The following is a 25,479-nucleotide window of genomic DNA, read 5'->3' on the forward strand; positions in this document are numbered from 1 at the left end:
TCAAGCATTAAGTCTCGTAGACTTTACACTAGTGTAGCACCCAGCAACTCCTGGAAGTAATTCTATTGGATTTCTGGGACTTTAGCTGGTGAGAAGCAAAAAATAGGGAGAGGAATGGGGGGCTAGGAAGGAAAGGTGACTGCTGCCATGAAACAATAAACACAGCTGCCTGGGGCTTCCAGGGCCCTGTGAACTGTGCCCTCCACCCAGACGGCCTGCGGTAAAGTCAGTCTGTTCCTGACGACTGGGTCCCCAAGGAGAGGTTGTAGTGTGAGGCTAGGGAGCATGTGCATGTGTGTGTCTGTGTGGTCAGTGCAAAAAAACTTAATGAGAATGGACAAAAAAGTTAAGACATAGGATGTTTAAGGATAGCTTTGCAGTCAACTTGATTGTCTAAAATGACATGGTGCCTGGGGCCTGGAGGGCTGAGGTTTCCTCACGGCAGAAGATGATCCAGAGGCTGGAAGGGCAGGCCCTGAGTGCCAGCCTGCCCAGGTTCAACACTGGCCTGCACTGACTCATGTGTGAGGCATGCTTCGTAGCCAAGTAACTTCGTAGGCCTCCATTTCTGCCTCTGAAAATTGGGAAATAATAAAAGAACCTACCGCACAGGGTTGTTGTGGATCAGTATGTGCTCAATAAATATTCTGAATTATTTTTGGATGCGTGCATGTGCACTTTCCATAAGCCTGCTTTCCACCCTGTTAAAAGGATTATTTTCTTTGACTAAGCAGATTTCCTCCTATACAGGCTTCACACAAAGGGAGGGGCAGGGAAGCACCTCTTTGATTAAAGGACTGTCAGGTGAAGTTCTGAGGGAGTGGCCCCGGGGACAGTGACAGATATGCAAATCTAAAGGGGAAAGTAAAGGAGGCTCTCGGGAGAAATACAGAATGGCTGATGATCCTCAGAGGACCCACACATGTGGGAAGCCCAAGATAATGGGGTGCCAACTTACTAAAGGAGGAGAGACAGTGTCTATTGGGCACCTACTGTATACCAGGTATTGCACTAGGGTATTTGCACTTACAGTATTACCACCCCCAGCTGTAAATGAGGAAACAGATGCAGAGAGGGGAGGTGAATTTCAGAAGGCACATGGTTAATACAAGGTAGGGGCAGAACTCAAACCCAGGCCTGGCGGACTGCCACTGCACCACCAAGACAGCTGTCGTCCAGCAGGGCGGGAGCTGCAAGACTCCTGTCTTTGCTCTCTTCCCACCCCCACACCCCCATCTCCTGCCAGCACCTGCTCCTGGCCAAACCCAAGCCAAAGTCAGAAGACAAGGGAGCCCACCAAGGCAATCCGTACAGGTCAGTCTCTGGGCACAAGGCAGGACGCCAAAGAGCAGATCTGGGGCAGCAACCAGAGAATATCCAGCACAGGGAAACCTGCCCCCTGCCCCCCAGGGTTTAACCCTCAGAGCTGGGATTTATGTGTCCCAGCCCAGAGAGGCTGAGAAGGAGGGCAACGGGTAGTCTGGAGGCAGACGGGGCTGAAGCAAGCCCCCTGTACCAGCTGCCCTTACTGCCTGCAGCGCCTCTGTGGGTGTCCCTGAGACACCCCACCCCAAACCTACTAGCTGGAGAACCTAGGGCAGATCCGAGAGGCTTAAACAAGGGAAGATGCAGAAACAGTCCATTCTGATTTTCAAAGGCCACAGGTACAAAGTTCTTGCCTCCCCCTTCCAGGTTTGGCACCGTAGACATATGGATCTCCACTGAAAGCAACGTCTGGCAGGCTTGAGACATTGACCTGTCTGTGTTTCTCTAGACACTAACTCTGTGAACATCTGTCTATCATTTCATCCAAGGAGAAAACAAGCTAGTTCGAGGAGTAGGTTAAGTCTACTGTAGCCTGTGGGGACACCCAGGGTCACATTAACAGCAGATCAGACATGTTTTATAGATGTCATCACCTCATTCAGCATCTCAACCTCATGCCCAATTCCCTTCTCGTTCATTCTGGGAGTATCTGGGGTTGCGGGTCTCCTCACTCCAGCTTCTTCTGAAATTTGTTCCCCTACACTTCTGGAGGACAGTGCCCAACAGGGTCCGGCTGTAAGTGCTGGCTCTGGGCAAGGCTGTCATGTACAGCTGTGCCGGGTGTGCACTGCCCAACAGGACATGACAGTTCTGCCTATGGATCACTATTTCTAAGGCTCCCAGGAAGAACATCTTCCAGGTGCTAAATGGTGCAGCTTGATCCTTACCTTATTAGAGTCATGCCAAGCTCTTGCCAGCTCTTCCTCCAAATCCTATCCTGAACCCAGCCACTGGTTACTATCTTAACACTGCCCTGCTGCCTGTCCCCACATCTTTCACCTGGACATATTTCCCAATGGTATTCCCAGTTTCCTAACAGTATTCCACCAAGTTTTTAAACAGTATTCCCAGTTCCACTTTTTTCCCTTGGACCATTCCCTACCCAGCACCAAGAGGGACAGTGAGAAAACACAACACAGAGCAAATGGTTTTCCTGCCTACAACCCTCCAGAGACCTCTGCTGCACGTGCCCCAGTCTGCCTTTGCTCTCCCACTTCCCCGACCCCGGCTTGGCCAGTGTTTCCACTCCTCAGATAGGAACTCGTTCTTGACCCACGGCCTTTGCACACGCTGCCCCCTTGGCATGGCCGCCTCATCCCAGTCACTGGGGCCTTGGCTCACGTGACCCTCCCTGACAGAAGCCTTCCCTGAGCACCCCGTTCAAATAGCCTCCTGGCTCCTACTCACCTCCACCTCTCCTATTCCATTAACTGTTCATTAACCCTTGAAATGGAATCTCTTCATCATCTGCCTCCTTGAAGAGACATACCCTTCAAAATGCCAGTGGCTGTGTCTGTCCCATTTGCTGCTGTGTCCCCAGTGTCTGGCATCATGTAGGTGCTCAGTAAGTATCTGTGGAATCACTGAGCAGACGTCCCCCACAGGAACGGTGGGCAGGCCCTTTGCCGCTGTGTTCTGTGGCACCGCATCGCCTGGCCCCAGGTCTCCCGACTCAGCACTGTGTGAGCCCCTGATTTCCCCATGAGTGTCAGGAAAGCAGCTCCTGCAGCCTCTGCTGGGTGCCCTCTCTGTTCTGTGGCTCAGACGTGCTCACAGCCTGAGGTCTATGTGCCTGGGTCTGCATCTTTGCTCCACCTCTCCCTGTCACTGTATGCTCTTGGGCAAGCTACTTAACCTCTCCACACATTACCTGCCTTAGCTCTAAAAGAAGGACAATGCTGGTTCTTAACACAGAGCTGTTGTGGGAATAAATAACTGACATTAAAGTTTAGCACCCAGCAAGTGGTCAAGCAGTGCTGTCTGCTACTGTTTCCCATGAAGTTGTCTGCCATCTCTCCCTCCAGGGGCCCAGGCACAAATGTCCTCCTATCTGCTGTGGAAGACAATGCCAGGGGCCCTCCAGGCACCAGCTGATGGCTTTCTCACACTCAGTTTGGATCCCAGCTATAAATTTGTGAATGGCAGCTCCCTGTGGGACCTTTAAGGAAAAGGAAATGATGAACTGAAAGAGAAATGATGAACATCTGCATCCAGGAGATGAACACAGCACAGGCTGGTGTCTAAAAAGTCACAATCCAGGAGAGGCAAACAGACCTGCAAGCACACAAGTCCCGGCAGGTGGGCAGGCGATGTCCGCGCTGTGCAGCGGTACCTTGGCCATGTGTCCTCCAGCACCCCGACCCTGGGGAGTCAGGGTGCCCCTAGAAACTTGTGGACACTGACATGAAGCAGTTCAAAGATGCACAGAACCTCCTATCAATTCAAGGAGGATTTTTTTTATTAAAAGCCTTGCTGATTTTCTAGAGCTTCTGGATTTTGGATTTGCGGCTAAGAGAGTGTGGACTCAAAGTCGAGCAGAACTGTCCGTTATGCACAGCGGGCATAGTGCTTGGGGCTCAAATTACTGTTAGGGACTCACAAAAATGTTCTAACTTCCTCTAAAATGAGAATGAAAGATGAAATTTGGGGATCATAAAATGCTTTAATATGTATTATTAACATATGTGTCTACATACCAAAGCAGTGATAGATGATTTCTAATCTTTCACGGAGGAAGGAGCTCACAGGATGGGTGCCTCGGGCCTGTGGAAGTCACCCGGGGGCCCTGCCTGGAGCACTGCTCCGAGCAGTGTGGGAAGATTCGGTGAGGTCAGATGAGTGGCCGGGTCCCCACGATGAATGGCACATAGTAAACACTAAGCAAATGATGACAACAACTATAATGTTTTCACAGTCTTGTTCTCCTCACCTCTAAAGGGAATATGCACTGTCTGCCCCACTCCCAGGTCGGCTGTGAAGCTCAAGGGAGGTAACAAATGCCAAAGCACTTTGGGAACTGGCACTGCCAGCGGAGCAAAGGGAGTGCTTCTGGGAGCACCACGGTCACCCACCTGCAGCGGGCAGGAAAACGAGCAGACGGCCCTCCACTACCCCACGCACACCTGGTGGGCTGCCCCGACAGGCCCCTCACGGGTACTGCTTTCCTTCCTACACCTGGGGAAGCAGGGAGGGCATGGCCAGAGCAGGGGCACCAGGGAGCCGGATGGGTGGAGTGCGGAGTTAAGGGGGGTGGGGGAGCCCCAGAGCCGCCTCGCGGCAGGCCTGGGCTGCCCTTCAGCGTTCTGCATGCAGCCTCACAACGTCAGGGCAGCTGTCTTTCTTATCCTGCTTCTCTTCCCCCTCTCCTCTTAGCCAGACTCCCGAATGACAATCTATGCTGCCCTCACCCCGCGACCTGGTCAGAAACCCCGGATGTGCCGCAGAGAGGGCTCGTTCAGACGGCTCGCACTCAGCAGACATTTACTGTGTTTCTCTGCGCTAGGCTTCAAGTAAGACGCTCCGGACAGTGCCCAGAACAAGGCAGTCCAGGAGCTGCCCTCAGACCTCTCTGGTGACACTGGCCCACTTCCCACCAGCACCAGCACCTCTGCCTGGTAACCCCACCCTGGCTTTGTGCCTGGAAAGCACACTCCATCAGCCTCTTGCCAGAAGCCCTCATTTATCTTCTCAGCAGCCTCCTTGGGCCCCTGGAAAGATAAGAGGTCAGCAACAGGTCGGCTGCTCCCCGGGACGGGACGAGAATTTCAGCAGTTATCTATTCGACAGGGGTTGTATTCTTCTGCCACTGACCACAAAACTGCCCTTGTCTCCTGTTTGGGACAGAGATCCTGTCAAACACAGGAAACTTTTTTTTTAATTAAAAAAAATTTTTTTTCAATTGTTGCAGAAGCGACAATTTAAAAAAATCTTACATAGGATGGGATGATTTTAAACAGCTTTGGGAATTTCCTGTGACATTTTTGTTATAAGATACAACGAAAACCAGCAAACTGAACCTCGACCTGTCCCCTCTCTGCTCCCCAGTCTGCCATCCTGGGGACGGGCCCCCACATCAGCTGCAGTGTGAGAGGGCAGGGACAAGGCCAGGACACGTTCCTGAAGACACTGTTGTGAAGACAAAATGAAAACCAGTCAACTTGAAAGTCTCAGCAAATTGGCTTTGGGCAAATTGACCCGGAGCCCAAACCCTGGTGCTCAGATGGGGCTTAATAAATATTTGTTAACTGAATAGAAAATGTGTCTGACTGTAAGGTGATGTCCAGACTTGAAGAGAAGTGCTGCTCCGACTCTGTGCCCTGACAGGTGGGTTGACAAGTTGGGACTGAAATGGGTTGTACGGGAGCTAAGGACAGGCTCTCAAAGCTGCCAGGTGACTGAGCATGCTCCCCGTGCTGACATTTGGACAGCCTTGTTTGGCAAGCATTCAACAGACACAGTGTCCTAAAGGGCTTTCCATGATGCCTGGACATCGTCTGTGACACTGGACAGGACAGGATAACCCAACTTCCCACCAGGGCCAGGGAACATGTGGCCTCTCTGCTGGGCACAGGGCAGCGAGTCACAGGACTGTACCACAGCACCTCCAGGACAGGAGGGGGCCGGCTGGCTCACTCTCAGTGTAGAAGCAGCTGTTCTATTAAATCTGGATGGAGGGAGATGTTGGCAGTTCCCCGGGCCTCCTGATGCTCAGCTGTTCCCCGAGGCCTTTCCAAGACAGCTGACGAGGAGAGGAGAGGCTTTGACTTCCTGCCCCTCAACCAAGGGCCAACCTCCCCTCATCACTAAAGGAGACTTCATCACTAAAACGGACACACTCCCTCGAGTCTGGGGAGTCATCAACTGTTAAATGTATCATGTTCTAGTAAAAAAGAAAACATGCTGCCAATTAAACCCTGATATACTATTAACTTTAAAATGCATCCTGATTTTAGAGATCTTAAAACAAGAAAAAGTGACAGAACGGAAGGAGTACACCTAACTGGTTTTCAGGACAACTGTGTCCCTGCGAGCTTTGATATAGGTCTTGGTCCCAGGGCCAATACTCCCTTGCTGTGCGCTCTGGTACAAGGACCTTCACTCTGCTCAGTCTCAGTTACTAGAAGAGAATAGTAATACTTCTCTCAGCAGCTTTGAGAAGACAGAAAAATGATACCTATAAAATGTTGAACTTGGTGCCTAGCACATCACAGGTAGCTACATAAGGGGCTCTAACAAGGCTTGTGGGGACAACATACATTTTTTTCATCTTCTAGTGCCCAGGTAGATGATCCAATCTATGAACTACTGGGGCTAATATTTCCCAACAGACCATGGCTAAGAGCAGGGAGGGCAAAGAACTGAACTAAGAATCACCAACCCACTGGCTACGTTTATGGTGGGCACGAGAGCAGCAGGGGAAATGTTTGAAGGAGAAAACAAATTCAACTGGGATGTGGGGAGTTTCGGTTCCTGAAATAAAGGAGTAGATTGTATTGAACTAAACTTCTGGTCAGTAACAATGGTGAAATCTGAACAATATGCAAAAAACAACTGCTGGAAAGCACTTGAGAACAACCCAAAGCAACCGAAACTGGAGAAGACATGGTCCCTGAAATACTGGAGGTGCACTAGGGTACTTCCCAGTTTGTGGTGATGCACAAGAGAACAGAACGTACACAGCATACTGCAGTATTACTGGCTGAGAAGAAGAGAAAGAGGTTGGACATTGAGAATGGAAATTGAAGGGGAAAATGCCAGAAAGGAAAGACGCACAGCATGGGAAGTTCAAAATTACAGTACAAACTCCCCTCACATCTTTAGTTAACCCTTAAATTGTATACATAGAGAGAGACTCCAAGGATCTCAAAAGAAAGTAGTAGCTGGGAGTCAGAGAGTCCAGCAGCTCCCTGAAAGAGGGAGTTCAGATTTCAAGTTCTGCCAAGTTAAAGAGACTTAGCAAATACTTAAAGCTTTTGATTTAATCCCAGAAAGGCCATGCCTTACAAGTAAGCCCAGGAATAAGGATAATACCCTTGGACTATGGACAAAACCAAAATAAACCTACTTGAACAAAACCTAAAAACCAAGCTTCCACAAGATCAAGAGGATATGCTGGTAATTTAAATGCCTGCTGAAACAAAACAACATTCTTTAGAGGAAGACAATAAAATATAGTCTTTTCAATGTATTATTCAAAATGTCCAGAATATAATTTAAAAATTACAGACATGTGAAGAAGCAAGAAAATGTGATTCATGATCAAAAGAAATCATAATCAATAAAATCAAACCTACTGATGACCCAGATGTTGGAATTAGTAAACAAGGACTTTTAAATGACTGTTATAAATATGTACAGGATTTTTAGGAAATGAAGGATAGAATAAATGAGTGGATAGAGAATCTCAGAAGAGAAATGGTACCTATAAAAATAGACCAAGTGGACATTCTAGGACCAGAAGACACAGTACCTGATATAAAACATACTTTGTATGAAATTAATAGCAGATTAGATACTATAGAAGAAAGAATCAGCAAACTTGAATACAAAGTAATAGAAATGATCCAAACTGAAGCATACAGAGAAAAAAAAAAGAAAAATAAGTAAATAGTGACTCGTGGGACAACACCATGAAGAGGAGAGAGAGAATTATGAAGAAGTATCTGAAGGGATAATAGCCAAAAACTGCCATACAGAATCCCAAATTTAGTGAAAAAGATCAACTCATAGATCCAAGAAGTTCAGTAAACTCCATGTAGGATAAATACAAAGAAAACCACACCTATTGACACCTCAGTCAAATTGCTAAAAATCAAAGGAAAAAAGAAATCTTGAAAGAAGTTAGAGGGGAAAAGACCCACTATGTACACAGGAATAATAAGGAAGAGAACTGACTTCTCATCAGAAACCACATAGGCCAGAAAACAATGGAAAGGTATTTTTTAAATGCTGAAGGAAAAAAAAAAAAAGGCGGTTTGTGATATGTGAAGCTTAAGATGCCAGTGAGACTCTGATGTTGCAAGATACAGCAAAGCCCTCTGGCAAACACCTACCTCTGTAACATACATTATCCATGCACTGCCCACCACCACATACATGGTATCTCAGTCAAGTATCCCAATATTCCCAACAGAAGAAAAAATCATACATGTCAGAAATGTGATAAGACATGAAATCATTTATACAAATTATGGGACATAATTAAGATTTTTTTTTATTCTGCCATCATGTAAACATCACACATATTTGACCCTGATAAGAATAATAAAAAGAAAAATGACGATTCCCTTCTGCTTAATTGCCTTAGTCACATGATGCTTTGATTCAACAGGCAGGTGGAAATGTAGGAATGGTGTTCTTCAAGGTAGGATGTCAGGGGGATGCTGAGATGCAGGAGCCATCAAGAGAGAAGTTTGATGAGGATGTTCTGGGTAATGTGGGGAGGAAGCTGGGAGCAGAGAGGGGCACACATTTCCCGAGCAACTGCTGGCTGAGTGCCAGGCATTGTGCTGAGCACTTAAGGTGCATTAGCTTTCTCAACCCTCACACTAACCCTGAAGAGCATTATCGTTCACTCTTTTGAAATGCAGAAACAGAGTTTGAGAGAGGATAAGAAAGTTGCCCCAGTTAATGACAGAGGTGGGATTTGAGCCCACCTGACAGGCCCTGAGCCACAACTCTTCACCCTCCCCCAGTTAGCCACGTTTTTTTGCTCTGCTGCATGAGGCCGTACCAAAGGAGAGCTCTACACGGCCTGCATACGCCCCAGGACTCAGGAAACTCACAGCCCAGTGCAGGAGGCGACAAAAGGTACTAGAGCCAACATTTGTTGAGCATGTACTGTGTACTAGCCAGTGTGTCTTACCCTTAATGTGTCATGTCATATTTAATTTTTTCAACAGCCCTATGAGATAAATCATCTCCATTTTACAGATGAGGACAGTGAGGCTCAGAGCTACTGAGTGGTAGACCTAGAATTTCACTCCATGGCTCAACTTCCCCAGCAGCATACTCATCCCCCAAGGCCACCAGAGGGGCAGGGGTTGTGCAGAGGTGGACAGGACAACACCACTCCAGTGTTCCTCCACTACTTGATGGGATCCTAGGACCGTTGAATTATGAAAGCAAATTTGTTCTAGTAATCAAAGCACTTGGGCTGCACCTACTTCCAGAGGGAGAGGAAGTCCTGGGCACCGCCCCTCCCTCTGCGACCCAGGGGTCCCACTGTCTCTAATTTCTTATCTCACCTGGATGGCTACAACCATCTCCTATTTGCTCCAGATGCCTTGTTTGCAGCTCTTATCACTCCAGTCTCCACTCAACAACTAATGAGGCCTTTTAAAAATAAAAGCAAGTCAGGACACTCTCTTGCTTAAAATCTTTCAGAGGCTGCCGAGTGTCCTTGGGATAAACTTCCACCTCTAACAAGGCTCACCTCCTGCCCTGCTCCCCTTCTCTCAGACACACTTTGCTCAGCGCCTTGAAAGAACTCCCTGCAATTGCTTTTACCTCAGGGTCTGTTCCAGTTACTACGGCCGTGTAACGAATTACCACCAAAATTTATCAGCCTTAAACCACCGTGTTCTTGTCCTCCTGGACTCTGTAGGTCAGGAACCCAGATACGGAACAGCAGAATGGCTTACCTGTGCCCCGGATGTCCGGCGCCTCAGCAGGAAGCCTCTCTAGCTGGGGGTGACTCATGGCTAGGGGTTGCAATCATCGAGAGACATCTTGCCTCGCATGTCTGGGGCGGATGCTGGCTGTCAGCTGGGACCTATGCATGGCTTCCACATGGCAGCTTCTGGGTAGCTGGACTGTGGCTCAGGGCTCCAAAAGGGAGAGTCCCAGTGAAGAAGGCAGGGACTGCACTGCCTGATGTCACTCGGCCTTGGAAGTCAGGTCATGTCACTTCACTGCATTCTACTGGCTATAAGCAAGTCACAAACTCACCCAGCTTCCAGGCTAGGTGGTAGAGACTCTACCTCTCAATAGAAGGAATGTCAAGGTCTCACTGTGAACTGGGAGATATTGCTGGGCCATCTTTGAAAGGTCTTTACACAGTATTGTCTATAAAGGTCTGCCACATGGTCTTTACACAGTATTGTCTCTGCCCCGTTCATCCTCTCTCCAACCTCACGGCCTCTAATTCCTACCTGTCCTTCAGGTTCCAGCTGAAGCCCCACTTCCCCCAGGAGCCTGCCCTGACTGCCCCACCCCAGTGTAACCAGGCCCCCTGCTTAGATGTTCCTTCAGTGCCCAGCACGCCTTATGCGCCCCAGTCCATCTGTCTGTCTCCTTTCTGACTGCGAAGTCTGTGAGTCAGGGACTTTGGCTTCCTGGGGTTAGCTCAGAGCAGGTGCCCAGGTTGTGCACTGTGAACACATCCTGGAGATGAAAAGAAGAAAATATGCCAGCCTCCAGGCTGTCAAGGGAAAGGAGAAGCGGTGAGCAGCTCAGGGAGAAGAATCCAGCTCTAGCCTGTGTGCTCTTGCTGATCCTGAGCCCCCAGCCCACCACAGCCCCACCTCACGTGGCTCCACTGGGGCCCCCGGGGCCCTCCAGGCCCTCTGGAGAACCCACAGACTGGGAAGGCGTCTTCACCCCCACAGCAGATGTGTGGTGGATTTCTGTCCAGTCCTGTCTGGCTGAAGTGAGCTGTAAGATACTGGGGTCTTCCGGCAAAGACTCACCTAAAAACGGACAGGACTGACAGACGGGAAGGGAGCAAGTTCAAGGCGGTGGGAGAAGCTGAAGCAAGAAGGAAAGTCTGCTCTCTGTACCGACAGGAGTGGTGACCCAGGGGCGGAAGGACCAGGGTGCACCCGCTCACCCAGGGACCAGCAGCACAATTCACTGGGCCCAGGGGTAGGGAGACCCCACTGAAGCTTCTCTCCCAGTTTGTACCCAAACGTCATCACCACCAGCACCACCATCACTAATTTTTTTTTAAAGGAAAGAAGAGCCACCACCAATATTCACCTGCTGCCCGGGCAGAGGGACAACCCTGCACCCCACTGCTCGCTTCCTGGCACCTGCCATTCTCCCTCTCTGCCTGCTGGTGCTGAGTCTGCAGAATTACCTGCTTTTGGGGGCCGGTGCCAGCTTCTCCTTCCTGCTTCTCCCCCTCCTCTGACCATAAACATTTACAAGTTCCACATCAGTGACTGACTCCGTGCTGAGGACTCTGGTGGATCCCCATTATTTGTTTCTCAAAGAGGATGATGGAGGTCACAGCAGAGGTTCTGGGAGCGCACCCCTGGCCCACCGAACTCCGGAGGTCTGCGTCCAGGCCGCTGAGGTGACTCTCCCAGTGCCAAGCCCTTTCCCGCATGACCTCACAGAATCCTCAGCTCAGGGCTTGGAGGCAGATTACTAGTCTCAGCTCATTTACTGATGCACGGAAGGGATGCCCGGAGAGGTGAGGTGGCCTAGCCAGGACCACTTGGGTGGGAAGTGACGGAGTGGTTCCCCAGTGCTGCCCCTACCCCCAGTCTATGGTATTTCCACTGTCCTTAGCCACTGCCTCTGGCCAACCTTCCCAGCACAGATCCTGCTGGCTTCTGTGCAGACAGCTTTGGGCTCCCTCCCCAGGGTTCAGATATGAGAGGGGGGGCCTTTAAGAAGGGCAGCTGATAAGGACTGGCCATCTGTGTGGGGCTGCCCCACCTGGGGTTCTGGGGGGCAGTGCGTGGGTGAGGCAGCCAGCCAGGAGGAGGCCCGGCTCCCTGCTGCCCGCACAGCTGGAGCAGATCTAAACCCATTACCTGAGTCAGAGGGGATGGGAGCTCTCGGCCTCAGCACAGCGCACCAGGAGCTGCCCAGGCTTTTGGGAGGGGCGGGCCAGGAGCGGAGCTGGCCAGGCTGCTCATGCCAAGGAAGGAGGGGACCCGGTGAGGCCGCCAACGCGGGCTGGGGCAGGAGGGGCCAGGCCAGCTGGGGCCGGAGCTAGTGTGACATCACCGGGCGGCCCGCCTCTGTCTGGGCTGAGGGGAGGCCCGGAGCCTTTCTGGGGCCTGGGGGATCCTCTTGCACTGGTGGGTGGAGAGAAGTGCCTGCAGCCAACCAGGGTCAGGCTGTGCTCACAGTTTCCTCCGGCAGCATGTAAAGGCTCCACAAAGGAGTTGGGAGTTCAAATGAGGCTGCTGCAGACGGCCTGAGGATGGACCCCGAGCCCTAAGCCCAGCTGCCTGCGTCCCGACCTGCAGAGCATGGCACTGAGGCAGCCCCGGGCCCCGGCGGGGCGAGGAGACAGGTTGTGAGCAGCCCTGGCAGGACCCGCGGGCAGCCCCCGCCCCATCCACGGCTAGAGCCCTCTGTGGAGGCAGAGCAGAGCAAGCAGAGGCCAGGGAGGCAACTCGGGGACCCCGCCTGCAGGCCATGGACGGGCTGCCCTGCTGACAGCCGGGGTGAAGCCTGTGAGGAGTGGCCCTGGGAGCCGAGCAGGAGAGAAGAGGTAAGGGGCCAGCCCTGAAGCACTGCGGGACAGGGGCGAGGGGCAGCAGCTGGTCCCACGTCCAGGGTTCAAGAACTCTGACCCCTCTGTCTGTGAGGGGTGAGCTGGACCCCAGAGGGGGTGGCTCCCTGGAGCCCAACAAGGCGTCTGCCAGGGCAGGACCTGTACACTTGGGCAGAGGGTGTGCTCGGGGGTGTGGGACTGTGGGCTGGGGTTTTGAGGACCTCATCGTTAAGCCCTACTCTCCTTCAGACAAAGAGCCTTTGGGGTGAAGGCAGGCGGCTCTGGGGCACGGCTCCACAGCCGGGGCATGTGCCTGAGTGTAGGCGTGTGCCTGTGTGTAGGTGTGTGCCTGAGGGGGACAGCAACCCAGAGGAGTAGCTGGCGGCAGCCGTGGCCCAAGGACCCAGAAGTCGTATTTCAGGTTTGGGTTCCTAGGCACCCTAGCTAGAGACTGTGCCGAGGCGAAAGCAAAAGCAACCTATCCTGAGCAAGCCGAGAGCCGGGGATCCTGGCTGAGGTGGGCGGCTGGGGAGGAGAGGAGCACAGGGGTCCAGGGCCAGAGGGACACAGCAGCCAGATGTCTCCGGCACCGTGACTCGGGGCGAAGGGCTGCCTGGCTCTCCCTGCAGGTCCCAGGACACCTGACCCCTCCCAGCCCTGGAAGGCGCCCCAGGTCTCCTATAGGCTGTACATGCCAGGGCAACAGGGGAGGACGAGGCTCCCCAGCACCCGGCAGGGGGGACAGCCGGGCTCCACATTCCCAGTCCCTTGAAAGGGCTCAGCATTAGATAACATTTCCAAACAGAAATTCCTCACTGATCCCTCCCTTCTCCTTCTGCGATATGTGTGTCACGGGTCAGCAGCTATCGCCTCTGCTGTGGGATCATGAGAGCTCCCAGAGGCCAGTTCAGTTACTTGGAAAAGGACCTCCTTTCACTGCGGCTCTGAGGAAAGCTGAGAATGCCACTTCCGAAGCTGGCCAAAGGCTCCCCACGTGTATTTTTCCAAACTGTGGCAGAGTAAGGCAGTGCTCACGAGGTAGGTTCAAATCCCAGCTGTTCTGCTTACAAGCCAAATGACTCTGGCAGAACACAAAGCCTCTCCAGGCCTCAGTTTCCTTAGCTATAAAATGGGACAGTAATAGTGCCCATCCCTTAGTAATAGCTAACACTTACATTGCAATTAGCCTGAGCAAGATGTTTACCAATTTGTGGAATCCACAGGACACATAACACAGGTACTATTTATTCATCATCATTTCACAGGTGAGGAAACCGAGGCAGACATTAAGTGGTGTGCCAAAGGCCACACAGTTAGTTAGTGACAGCATCAAGCTGGAACCCAGCACTTCGAACCACATTCCACTGCTTTCTAGGAGGAGCACATGGGCTCCTGCCCCAGGAGGCCTTAGTTCAGTGTCTGGTGTGCGGCAAACCCTCAGACAATGTTAGTCACGGAGTAGCATGAACCACAACAACCAGGACTGCAGAGAGGGAGGAGAAGAGACCTGGACACTTTCTGCCCTGGATACATCCTGCTAGGGCTGTCACAGTCCCCACAAGGCCAGGCCAATGCTGCGGCTGCCACTGCCACCCACACCGGGGGGGCTGCGCAGGAGCCGGAGGGGGGGCTTATGTCTGAGCTTGTCTGGGACCTGGAAGCCCACATTTAGGAGGCGTGCAAACGTACTGCCCGAAGCACCCCAGGAGCAGCTGAGGCGACCAGCCCAGCAAGAGCACCCTCTCACCACAGGGACTCGACTGGTCTGCCTGCCTGTCTCTCCACCAGAACCACGCGGGTGAGGAGAGGGGTCTGCAAGAGGTCCCTGGAGCAGGACCTGTCCCCCGAGGTCAGGTCTGTCCTGGGGATGCAGTGGGAGGCAATGATCCCCCCCAAGCTGCACCCCCATCACCAAGCCTGTCTCCATGGTGGCCAAGTCTGGTGGACCTTTTGTTTTTCTTTTTTTGTTGAGGTACAAACATAAAATGAACAAATCTTAGCATGCAGCTCACTGGATTCTGACACGTATAAACACTCATGCAACCATCACCCACATCAAGACATCAAAGATTCCAATTTTTTCCTTTTTCACCTGTTTCACCCATCTCCTCACCTGCCTCCCCTACTGAACCCCCAGTCTGTTCTCTGTATTTATGAGTCTCTATTTTGTTTGTTTATTTGTTTTGTCTTTAAGATTCCACATGTAAGTGAAGTCACGTAGCATTTGTCCTTCCCTGTCTACAAGTCCCTCACACTGGCCACCTCTCACCCAGGGAGCAGCCTCCCTTCCGGGGCCCCAGAGGCCTCAGTGGGCTCCCTGAGCTCCTGGAAGCACACCGAAAAGCTGATGTTAAATACCTGCTTCTGTAGCACAAGGCCTCTGGTGGAGCAACGGGTCTCTCTGCCCCAGCCCAGAGCGGCGGCGGCTCACCATGTTCCCTGAACAGCCGAGGCCGAGCAGGGGCTCTGGCCAACCTCACAGGCCTGATGAACGGAAATTAGATTCATTATTCCTCAGTGAAGGCAGTCATGGCAGAACAGACAAAAATGTGAAGCGCATGGCCCAGGAGGACTGCACGCTACTGCCATAAGCTCGCAGGCAGAGCAGCTAAGTCCTTCCTCCATCCACACCTCATCCCACATGAGTTATTAAGTACCCATGGGGCTAAACAAGGCACGTGCATCATCTCATTTCATCCTCAATACAACCTGAGGAAGTAGGCTCTATTTTAACAACCCCTTTTACAGATGAGAAAACTAAGGCTCGGAGAGGTTAAGTATCTTGCCCAAGGTCACACAGTTTGTGATTGTGTGGGACTTGAACCCTGGTCAATCTGGCCCCAGTGTCCATGCCTTTCCCCAAGTCACTCCACTGCCCTGTTCAAAGCAAGTTAACTTCCTTTTCCCGAAGTTAGCATCCCTGCCCAGTGCCCCCAGCAGCCAAGTCTGTTTTGGTCACTGTCCTATAGAATGCTGCGCCACTCCATCTGAAAATCACATATCTACCCATTTCCGCTGCATCATTTGCTTGTCATAAAAGCCCACCTCTGAGACAGAACTGGCATTATTGCCACTTCTCTTACTGACGAGCCTCAGCTACCCAGCATGCCTGTAGCAGCACAGTCAATGAGAGGTGGAACTGGATTCTAAGCCAGGCTGCGTAACTTCAGAAACCCACGCACCTGGTGCTCTGTGCTGCTGTTCCCCATGTCCCAGAATTCTGGCACCACCCTCAGCGGGCAGAGCATTGGGCAAATGTTCACCAATGTGTCTAAGACACCATTCATGCATTTCTTACATCCCTACTCGGAGGCTCCGAGGGCTATAGAATCAGACCATGGGTCCTCACAGTCTACACTGAGCCACACTTGAACAATGCCTGAGAGACATCAGGGTGGTGGCAGCTGGTAGTTACATCTGAACAGACAGCAGCCCCACCCAGGGCAGGTACATTCAGAGTCTGGCCTCTCCCTGACTGACTTCCCATTTCATCTGAAATGGCCTCAACTGACAGCAGTCAGCCGGAGGAGGAGCTCTGCCTCACAGGCCCACGGCCCAGGGGATGGAGGCAGAAGATGAATCTAATAATCATGCAAATGGACAACAGGTCAAGACGTGGGACTGCAAGGGTCCTGCAAGGTGGGTGGTACTGTCCCCATTGTACAGAGAAGGAATCCAAGGCTCAGAGGATGCAGAACTTGTGCTTAGGGCTCTCCACCAGATGGCCAAAAAGCAAGGATTCAAACCCAGATCTGGCTTATTCTACCCCAGCCCACGGCCACCCTGGACAAACACATGCGGAAATCTCAAGAATGAATCAATGCATTGAATAGCATGCCTTTTTGTGAATTTATTTAAAATGCCCCAAATAGAAGGGTTATTCACCCACTGGCAGCTTGGAGTCTGCGGTGATAGATAGGTCACATCAGAATCTCACTCTGAGGGTAGCTTCTAAGACAAAACTGTATTCCTCCACATCGACAGTAAGCCACATGACTGATTTAATAGCAGACTTGGTGGTGGGGGGGCCAAAGGTCACAATGTTGGTTGTTACATGTACACACCAACTATAAAGACACATTCTAATCACAGAAATGTTAATATGTAGGGTGGGGGAGCCAGGCCTTTCACAATCGAGCTATTGTGTTAGGTCTATTCTTCGATGAAACAAGCCTGTTATGGGGCCAGAAGCCACAGAGCCTCAGCCTTCCCCTGCTGCCTAGACCTCCAGAGAGGCAGGCCCAAGACCACCTTGGAAGCGTCCAGAACGAACTCTGTTCTACCTCTGAGAGGTGCTTGACAACACAGCCTGCTCCAGAAATGACCAAATCCTACCTGAGTGTCCCCACTCCAACCTCCATGAGGGAAAGGTTGTATCTCTTAGTCACAGATGAGCCTCCAGTGCCCACTTGGAGTCAGGCAGAGAAGGGATCTGTGGAATGAATGAGTGAATGAATGAAGGAAGTAAGCCTCGGACCCAGACAAAAGCCTCTTAACCCCAGGGTGCCACACTATTTCCTTCTGTGTTGTCCAGCCAAGATCTCTTTTGGGACACTCCCCTCCCATGTCGTGCCAGCCTCGGTCCCCACCCCAGCTGGAGTAGGTGCCCCTCCAGCTCCCTGAGCCACCCCATTAGGGCACTAATCACTCGGGGTTACGAAGGCCTGCCCTCTGCCCCACCTACTACTGTGGGCCCTTTGGCAGGGCCCTGCCTTGCTCCTGTTGGCCCCTGGCACAGTGGCTGACACAGGGAAATGCCTAGGATATATATGTAATGAAAGAAATCCTTCAATTCCTATTTATTAACCCAAGTGCCATCCTGGCTTTTGGGTATTCAGAGAGGAATCGCCCTGACCCTGCGGGTGGGCAGCTCACATTCTGGATGTAGGTCACGAGGTGGGCACAAGCCGTGTCTTGAAAGCTGTGACAGAAGTAGCCACAGCAGTTCCCAGGAGCTGGGGGTGGGGGGACCTCACTGCACAAGGATGGCTTCCCAGAGGGGTGGTCTCGTGAGGTCAGCTCAGAAAGGAAGACAGGTGTGCATCAGGCCGGACATGGAGGAAGGTGCTGAGCAAAAAGAACGGTGTTTGCAAAGGCAGGAAGCCTTAGCAACATGGGCTCTGTTTGTAAGCAGGACACCGATGCTGCCAGATGCGGGTTTTAGGAAGGCAGGCCTAGAGCTGCCTGGGATGTGGAGTGCAGGGGAGAGAGCGGCCGGGGCAGGGAGGCCGGTTAGGACCCAGCAGTTAAGGAACCTGGCTCCAGAGTAGACAGTCCTGGTTCCAAGCCCAGCTCCACCACTTGGAAGCTCTGTGGCCCTGGGCAAGGGACCTCATCCCTTACCTCTGTTTCCTCATCTGTGAAATGGGGCTAATCATACCCCTGCCTTACAGAGTTGCTGGGATCTATGAAGTGGGCACAAAAAGTTCTGGTCACACTGCTCGAGGGATGAGCCCATGCCAACAGGCCAAGATAGCCCTGGTGCCAACCACTCAGCCTGGTCCAGAACAGCAGCTTCTGGCAAGGTCCACATTTCCCAGGAAGCCACCCTGGGGCAGCACCATCTACCCAGTTCTCCCTCTCATCTGAGGCTCTCCCAGTTCCAGGGCTCCAGAGCACACCAGCCACTGCCGGAAATGCAGCAGCCAACTCAGAAGCTGGGCTCTGAAATGGCTTCTGCAGACTCGCCCCGCCTCTGCTCTGTTGGCTGAGGCTCCTGGCACAGAGGGCTTTGTGAACAGGCTTTGGGGGAATCTCAAAATGGTTCCCAAATAATGCACCATGAAAGAGTAACAGCAGCATCCTTGTGCCCCTGGCAAAGGCACTCAGCTCCCCACTGCCCAACCACATCCTCCGTCACCCTGTGATCTCACAGTATGACCACAGCCCGCCTCCTCCGTGAACTCAGCCCTTCCCAGGAGCCACCAACTCTCCAGTGGCAGGAGCACAAGAGCCCGGGGCTTCCAGGCCTCACTGCCACTCCTCCAAGCAGTGTCTGATCCCACACTACCTACTTCTCTGGCTCATGCCTGTGTTCCCATCACCCATGAGAAGGCTGTATGCAGACCACAGCAATGCACGATGGCAACTGGCTGGGAAGGCTGAATGGACGGAAGGCCGATGGATGAACAAATGGCTCATTTGAAGGTCTTATAAGAGCTGAGCGGGCAGGGTCTGGGAATTGGCTCCAGACCCCCTGGGTGCCCACATGGTGGGAAATGATTCACAGGATCCTAGCTGGGAGGGGATGGCAGGTAGAGATGTGGCTGTTCCCTCCCTGGCCTCCAGGCTGGTCGTGAATCACTCAGCACAATGATGCACAGTCCCTTCTCCAGGCTGTCTAAGGTGAGGATACCACCGCTCATCCTAGATGCCCATTTGGGGTCTCACCACTTGTGTGACCAAGGAGCTGTCTCTAACATCTAACAAAACTCACCCTTGTGCTGACCTGAAAGCTATTTCTACTGTTCAGTCAACAGAGACTAAAAAGCAATCTGCATCCTGGCCAGTAAGCAGACACAGGCACCTTTTACTCGTACTGGCTGGAGAGACAATCTTGATGGAAGTAAGAGCATAGACCTTGCAGTGGACAGTCCCAATCCTAATATCTACTCCAAGGGACCTTAGGCAGGTGACCTAACCTTTCTGGACCCGGGTTTCCTCTATTGCAAAATACAGATAATAATATTCTTCTTTTAGGTGAGGGAACCATACAATTTGTTATCCAATCAGGATACTTCTGAGAGTTAAAGGGGGTGCTATTAGCCAACTAGGTTATATGGTACCCTATTCATAGGGTTGTAAGTGCCAAAGAGACAGAGCACAGCTGGGCACACAGTAAGTTCACAACAAACACATGACAGCTGTTATCTGTACTACTGATCATATTGTCAGCTGGGCCCTCTAGGGCCTTTTCTTCTGGAATTTTCCTTTATTTGGATCCTTCCTACCAATCCTGGATTACCAATTGGTTTGGGTACCACCCCTCTGGCACACACCACACATCTCAACTAGCTTTAGTAGGAAATACTGCTTATCAACTTCCAAGTTGTAGTCTTTCTCTTTTCTGACCTAATGTTGGCTTACCAATCATGACTCATGCTCAGGTCCATCAGACTCACTCAAGCACAGCTCAGGTTCCTCGTTCCCCAGAACCCACACTTCAGGGGCCAGCCAGGCACATGCGGGGCCAGATGGCGCTCCAGATCCCCTCATGGACTTGGCAGAGGCCCACTGGTCGGCCTCCTGCAATGCCCCAGCCTGGATAGTACCTGGACTTCACCTGTGATCACAGAAGGATGGGGCGGGGCAGGCTGGGGAGCGGGGAGTGGGTTCTGTGAGCGCTTCTGGCAGGATAACAACCGGGAATGATGACGGAACCCCACTCTGAGGGCCGGGTGCCACTCGGGGGTTTCAATGGGGTCAGCAGTGCTGGGGAGCCCCGGATCTCTCCTGTTCCCCCCCTGCCTGTGGGGAAGGGGAGAGAACGATCTCTTTTAAGTTTCCTGTCACTTTGGCACTTTCGTTTCTGTACTTTCAGCACAGCCTATTTGGGGGTTCCGTCACTAGCTCTGCTACTTAGTAATATGGTGACTTTGGGCAAAATGACTCATGGTCTTCAAATCTCAACAGTTTCTTCACCTGCAAATCAGGATAGTCAGCCCTGCTATTAGCCTTAAAAGTCTCTTTTTAGTAATCAGAAAATCTCTGTAATATAAATACACAAAACTACAAAGACAATGACTGTGAATTGTGTTCCCTAGAGTTGCACAGTGCACAACTTGGGTCACCATGCACGGCAGCCCTGAAATACCAAGGCTTCCCTTGCAGGGCTTTGGGGAAGATTAAGGATGATAATGTATATAAAGTATTTGGGTCATAGTAATAATTGGCTGTAGTCATACTATTTTCAGTATTTGAAATGTTCACATTCCTCACTTTTGGGGTGAGAATTCACAAGAGTACCCCCAGGGCAGGGGTACCCCCAGCATCAGCCACAGGACAGGACACACAGCCCCCTCTTATAAAAACGATTCTTCCCACACAGTGGCCCCGAGCCTGAGCTGCAATGCTGGGGTGCTGAGTGGAACATGGACATACAGTGTGTGGCCCCACCGCACAAGGCCAAGCAGGGACGCTCAAAGCTGCCCACCAGCGGCTGGGTGGGACCCAAGCCCAGGGGAGGCTGCCTCCCAGTGCGCGGAGGCCACCATGTGGCTCGGTCACACCAGCCCCGCTGGTGGGGAGGGAAGCCCATGCCTAATGGAAACTCCTCACAATACAATGTGGAAAAGCAATTTCAAGAATCATTTTTATTTTTATTTCAAAGCCAAGGAAAACAGTTGGATTTGCTTTTCTTTGTTGGTCATGGGAAGAAGCTGAGGAGCATCACTGATTGCAGTTGAGTTCTCCAGGCCTAAAATGGCTAGAATGCTGGGGGTTATTTCTGTTGAGATGCAATTAGCTGAATAAATATCAAGAGAGCAAAAGTAAACAAACTCATTACTGCCCATTAAGAACTGCCAAACTAGCAAGAAGTGGAGGAGGGGGGTTGGAATCTTTAAGGAAAATAAATGACTCCAAGGCTAAGGCAGTGCCGAGAGAACAGCCCTTGGCGTCCGGCTGACCCAAGCGCTAGGCTGGATCGACTCTGCCTCTCACCTGCCACGCGGCTTCGGGGCAAGTCACTCAGCCTGTCTGGCTTTCAGGGTCTCCATTTATATAACATGGGGGGAATAGCACCCTCGCTGTATTACCCACGATGGGGCATCAGGCACCCAGCACAGTTGCTTGCCTACCTCCTTGCAACCCAATCAGCTCCAATTCACTCCCACTAAGCGCAGCCCCAAAGGAATGGAACAGTAAGGTCCACAATTGTGCAGCTTCAAGCTGGGTCACACCACCAGCCATGCCACCTTGGCCAACATACTTGACATCTTTCAAGCCTCAGTTTCCTAGCCCTCAAAACAGCCTACTACTACTAATTACTCTGCGCGTTGTAATGATTACATGAGATAACGTGTACGCAAAGGGCCTTGTGTACGAGTGGTCACTGTCAAGACAGGTCATCTTTTTAACTGAACAATCACAAGAAAAGCTCTTTAAAGATGGCGTAGTCTCTGACTGCATTTGTGTCTCTTGCCTCCCAGTCTGCCCAGCGCTGTGTGAGATGCTAGGGACACCAAGCCAGTGAGGATGCGGTCTAATCAGCAGCCTGCTTCAGGGCTGGGACGTGAGGCCTGACGGACCTCCTGGCCAGAGCCCAGCTCTGTGACATGGAGCAAGCTCCTCCTCTGGGAAATGGGATAATTAATCGAGGCGTCTCCTCTGGGTGATGTGAAGGCCTGGACACGCTGCCTGCGCATCGACAGCACTCCTGTCACCCTGGCTTGGCTACCGCTAGCATGTTATCCCCACCTCTCGTTTCGGAGGCACTTCCACGTTCCTTGGCTAATGTGCAAGATGGGTTGGATCACCCTAATTCACAGAGGGGGCTCAGCCTTCAGGATCTCAAGTCTAAAGGCACAGAGCTCTGCCCAGGAAGCCGCGAGAGCCCACACCTGGGCAGGGACAGACCTCAATGGCAAGCGGTGCCACCCTGCCAGGTCTTGAGGCCTGGGAAGGTTTGGAAGCCAACCCTTTCCTGGAGCCAAGATGCCTCCTTGGGCCTCCGGCAGTTTCTTGGCCAAGGCTGGGTCCCTCACCAGCATCAGCATGGGCACCGGCACCGGCTGGCAGGGAGAGGCATTTGTCACCAGCCGCCCCAGGTGAGCGTCCTGTGGGGAGGCAGTGCTGGCAGGCCTGCCCTGGCCGGAGGTGCTCCTCCCCATTGTTCTGGGTCAGGCGTGGCTGCTGGCGGCTTGGAAACCAGGCAAACACTCACAAACTCAGCCTGGTTTCCACTAACGTCACTGCAGCCCTACCTCGTAGCCCAGCCCAAGCCAGAGGCTCCCCAACACCTTTCTCTCCCGGCCCAAAAGGGCAGAGCTGGCCTGAGCTGGCCATTGAAACCACGCTTGGCTTTCTCCTTCAAGCAGGAAACAGACCAGTCCAGGGAGTGCACTGTCTGTCTTGCAGTTGCCCACTAGCCGGCCCACGGCAGTGCCTGGACACAGGTGCTCATTACAGAAGCCCCCAAAGGAGCAGGAAAGACAGAACCTGTAGGTTTTGTGCTGTGGTTGTTATTTAAGCATAAATTAATGTGAAATCAGAAAGTGGTGATGCTAATACTTTTTTTACTACTAAAAACCATATTAAATATATCTCTGTATAGTTTTAAGAGTTTGAAGGTTTGAGCACATCAGACCAGGGCCAAGGCCTGGTTTTAACATCTGGCTGTGTGATCTTAGGCTAGTCGCTTAGCCTCTCTGAGTTTCAATCTCCTCATTTATAAAATGGAAAATAACAGTATCTACCTTATAAAAACATTGTGAGAATTCAATAAAGTGGAAAACGCTTGCAAATGTTTAGTGCAGAAGCAGAGACAGAGCAGGCACCCGGTAAACGGATATTGTGAATGTAATTGACAAATGTAATCCACGGCCTCTTTCTGCGCAGCTGCCCCCCAGGCAGTCGCTTGCCATGGGCTCCCCTGGCCCTGCCCGCTACATCCTCTTCATGGCACTTTCCACTGCATGATCACTGTTGGTGGGTGTGTCTTTTCATTCAGACCACAAATATTTATTGAGCCCCTGTGTATTCCAGGACATGTGCTTGGTACTGTGAATGTGGCAGTGACCAAAATAGACACCTCCATTCATAGGAGTGGGGTACAGATGTCTGATGATGATAAGGACTCTGCAGGGGCAAGGTGGTGAGGTTACAATGTTAAATAAGCAGGGAGGGCCTCACTGGGAAGATGGTGATTTCAGGAAAGACCTGAAAGAGGTAAGGGAGCAAACTGAGGAAAGTGAGGGGCGTGTTCCAGACAGGCACCAGCAAGTGCAAAGGCCCCAAGTCCAAGGCAGGCTGGGCGGGCATGAGGAACACTCAGATAGCCAGAGCAACTGGAGAGGCCGGAGCAAGGGGGGTCAGGTGAAGTCAGGGAGGGACGGGTGCCCATCAGGAAGGCCTTAGAGACCTGTTAAGCTTTGTCTCCAAGATGAGGAGCCACCAGAGGATTCTGAGCGGAAGAGTGACCTGATATGACCTTTTTTAAAGGAGCACTCTTGCTGCTGGGTTGAGGACAGACTGTAGTGGGCAGGGGCAGGAAGGGGCAGGGAGACCAGTGGGGTCTAGGCAAGGGGTGAAGGTGGGCTGTACCAGGGTGCAGGAGAGGCGAGGAGAAGGAGTAGGATTCTGGGAATATTTCCATGATATTGCTCTCATAATTGGTGGTGAATTAGATGTGGGGTATGAAAGAAAGAAAGGAGTCAAGGAGGTCAAGGCTTCAAGGTTGTTAGCCTGAGCGACTCGACTTGTTATTACTAACAGGAAAAACTGGGACAAACAAGTTGGGATGGAGACGGGGGGACCCCAGGAGTTCACTTCTGGATAAGATAAGTTTGAGATGCCTAGCAGATAGTTGAGTGGAAACCTTGAGGAGGCGGCTGGATGTATGAGTCTGGGGCCAAGGGGGATGGTCCAGGCTGGAGAAGTGAGTGTGGGAGTCATCGGCACTCGGAGGCACGCAAAGCCACAAGACTGGAGGAGATCACCAAGGTAAACAAGAGATCTGAGAACTGAGCCCCGCGCCTCCCGGGACAGGAACGCGAGGACGAACCAGCAAAGGAGACAAAAAGAGCAGCCAAAATGAGACAGGAGGAAAGGGTGTTCTAAGGAGGAAAGGAAGTCTAAGAAGGGGTGACCGGCCAGGTGCCACAGAGCGGAGAGGCAAAGTATCAAGGGGACCAAGAACTGGCCATTTGTTCTGGCAAGTGAGGACGCAAGTGATCAGGCCTAGAGCACTTGGAGTGGCGGGCAGGGGGCCAGGCCTGCTGGGAGTGGGCTCAAGAGACAACAGGAAGAGGGACTTTCTGCCAACAGGGTGTATAGGCAACTCTTCGGAGAGCTTCGCTGAAAAGAGGAGCAGAGAAATGCAAGAGTGGTTGAAGAGGGGATGTGAGGTCAAGAGGAAATCCTTAAAGAGGATTTTCTTTAAGTTGAGAGAAATAACAGTGTGATTGCAGGAAAAATATGATCGTGGAGGAGACATGAGAGAGAACTGCTGGAGCGATGTCCTTGAGTGGTAAGAGGAGCATCTGTGCACGTCCGTCCCCTCCCTCTTGGCCTGGCCACTCCTGCTCATCCCTCAAGGGTCAGTGTAAAGGGCACTTTCTCAGGGAAGTGTTCCTGACCCCGCTGGTTAGGTCAGTTCCCCGCTATACCCTTTCGCTTAGGGCCTGGGTAATGACCAGTAAGCCCCGTGAAGGCAGGGCCTGGCTCTGTCCTGTTTGCAGCTGGGTGTCCAGCAGCCAGCACACTGCCCGGCATACCGCAGATGTTTGATGGATATTTTTCTGGAGGATATAAAGGAATGAATGGCCCAAGAATAGAACTGAAACAAATCTGGAGTCACATGTCTGTTCTCTGCTCCTGCCTGCTTTAATCACGTTGCAATGATCACTACTGGCTAGTGCAAATATTTGGATTTACAAGAGCTCAGTTGTTTGTTCCTGTTGGAACACAGCTTGGCTAACACAGACCAAAGCCATGTGACTGGACACATCCTTCCACTGACACTGTCCACTACAAACTGA

The 25,479-nt window shown here is 51.8% G+C and overlaps 2 protein-coding genes across 26 annotated transcripts in view; one reads left to right on the forward strand and one right to left on the reverse strand.

Moving 5' to 3' along the window:
• The window catches only part of RALGPS1 (Ral GEF with PH domain and SH3 binding motif 1), a 270,250-nt gene that overhangs the window by 80,837 nt on the left and 163,934 nt on the right, over positions 1-25,479 (reverse strand). The window lies entirely within an intron of this gene.
• ANGPTL2 (angiopoietin like 2) overlaps positions 12,302-25,479 on the forward strand; it is a 34,517-nt gene continuing 21,339 nt past the window's right edge. The window contains exon 1 of the mRNA XM_017646957.3: positions 12,302-12,778. The gene's annotated coding sequence lies outside the window, so the exon portion shown is untranslated. The remainder of the gene's footprint in view (positions 12,779-25,479) is intronic.

The sequence above is a fragment of the Manis javanica genome, chromosome 2 (genome assembly GCF_040802235.1).
Source record: "Manis javanica isolate MJ-LG chromosome 2, MJ_LKY, whole genome shotgun sequence".
NCBI lineage: Eukaryota > Metazoa > Chordata > Mammalia > Pholidota > Manidae > Manis > Manis javanica.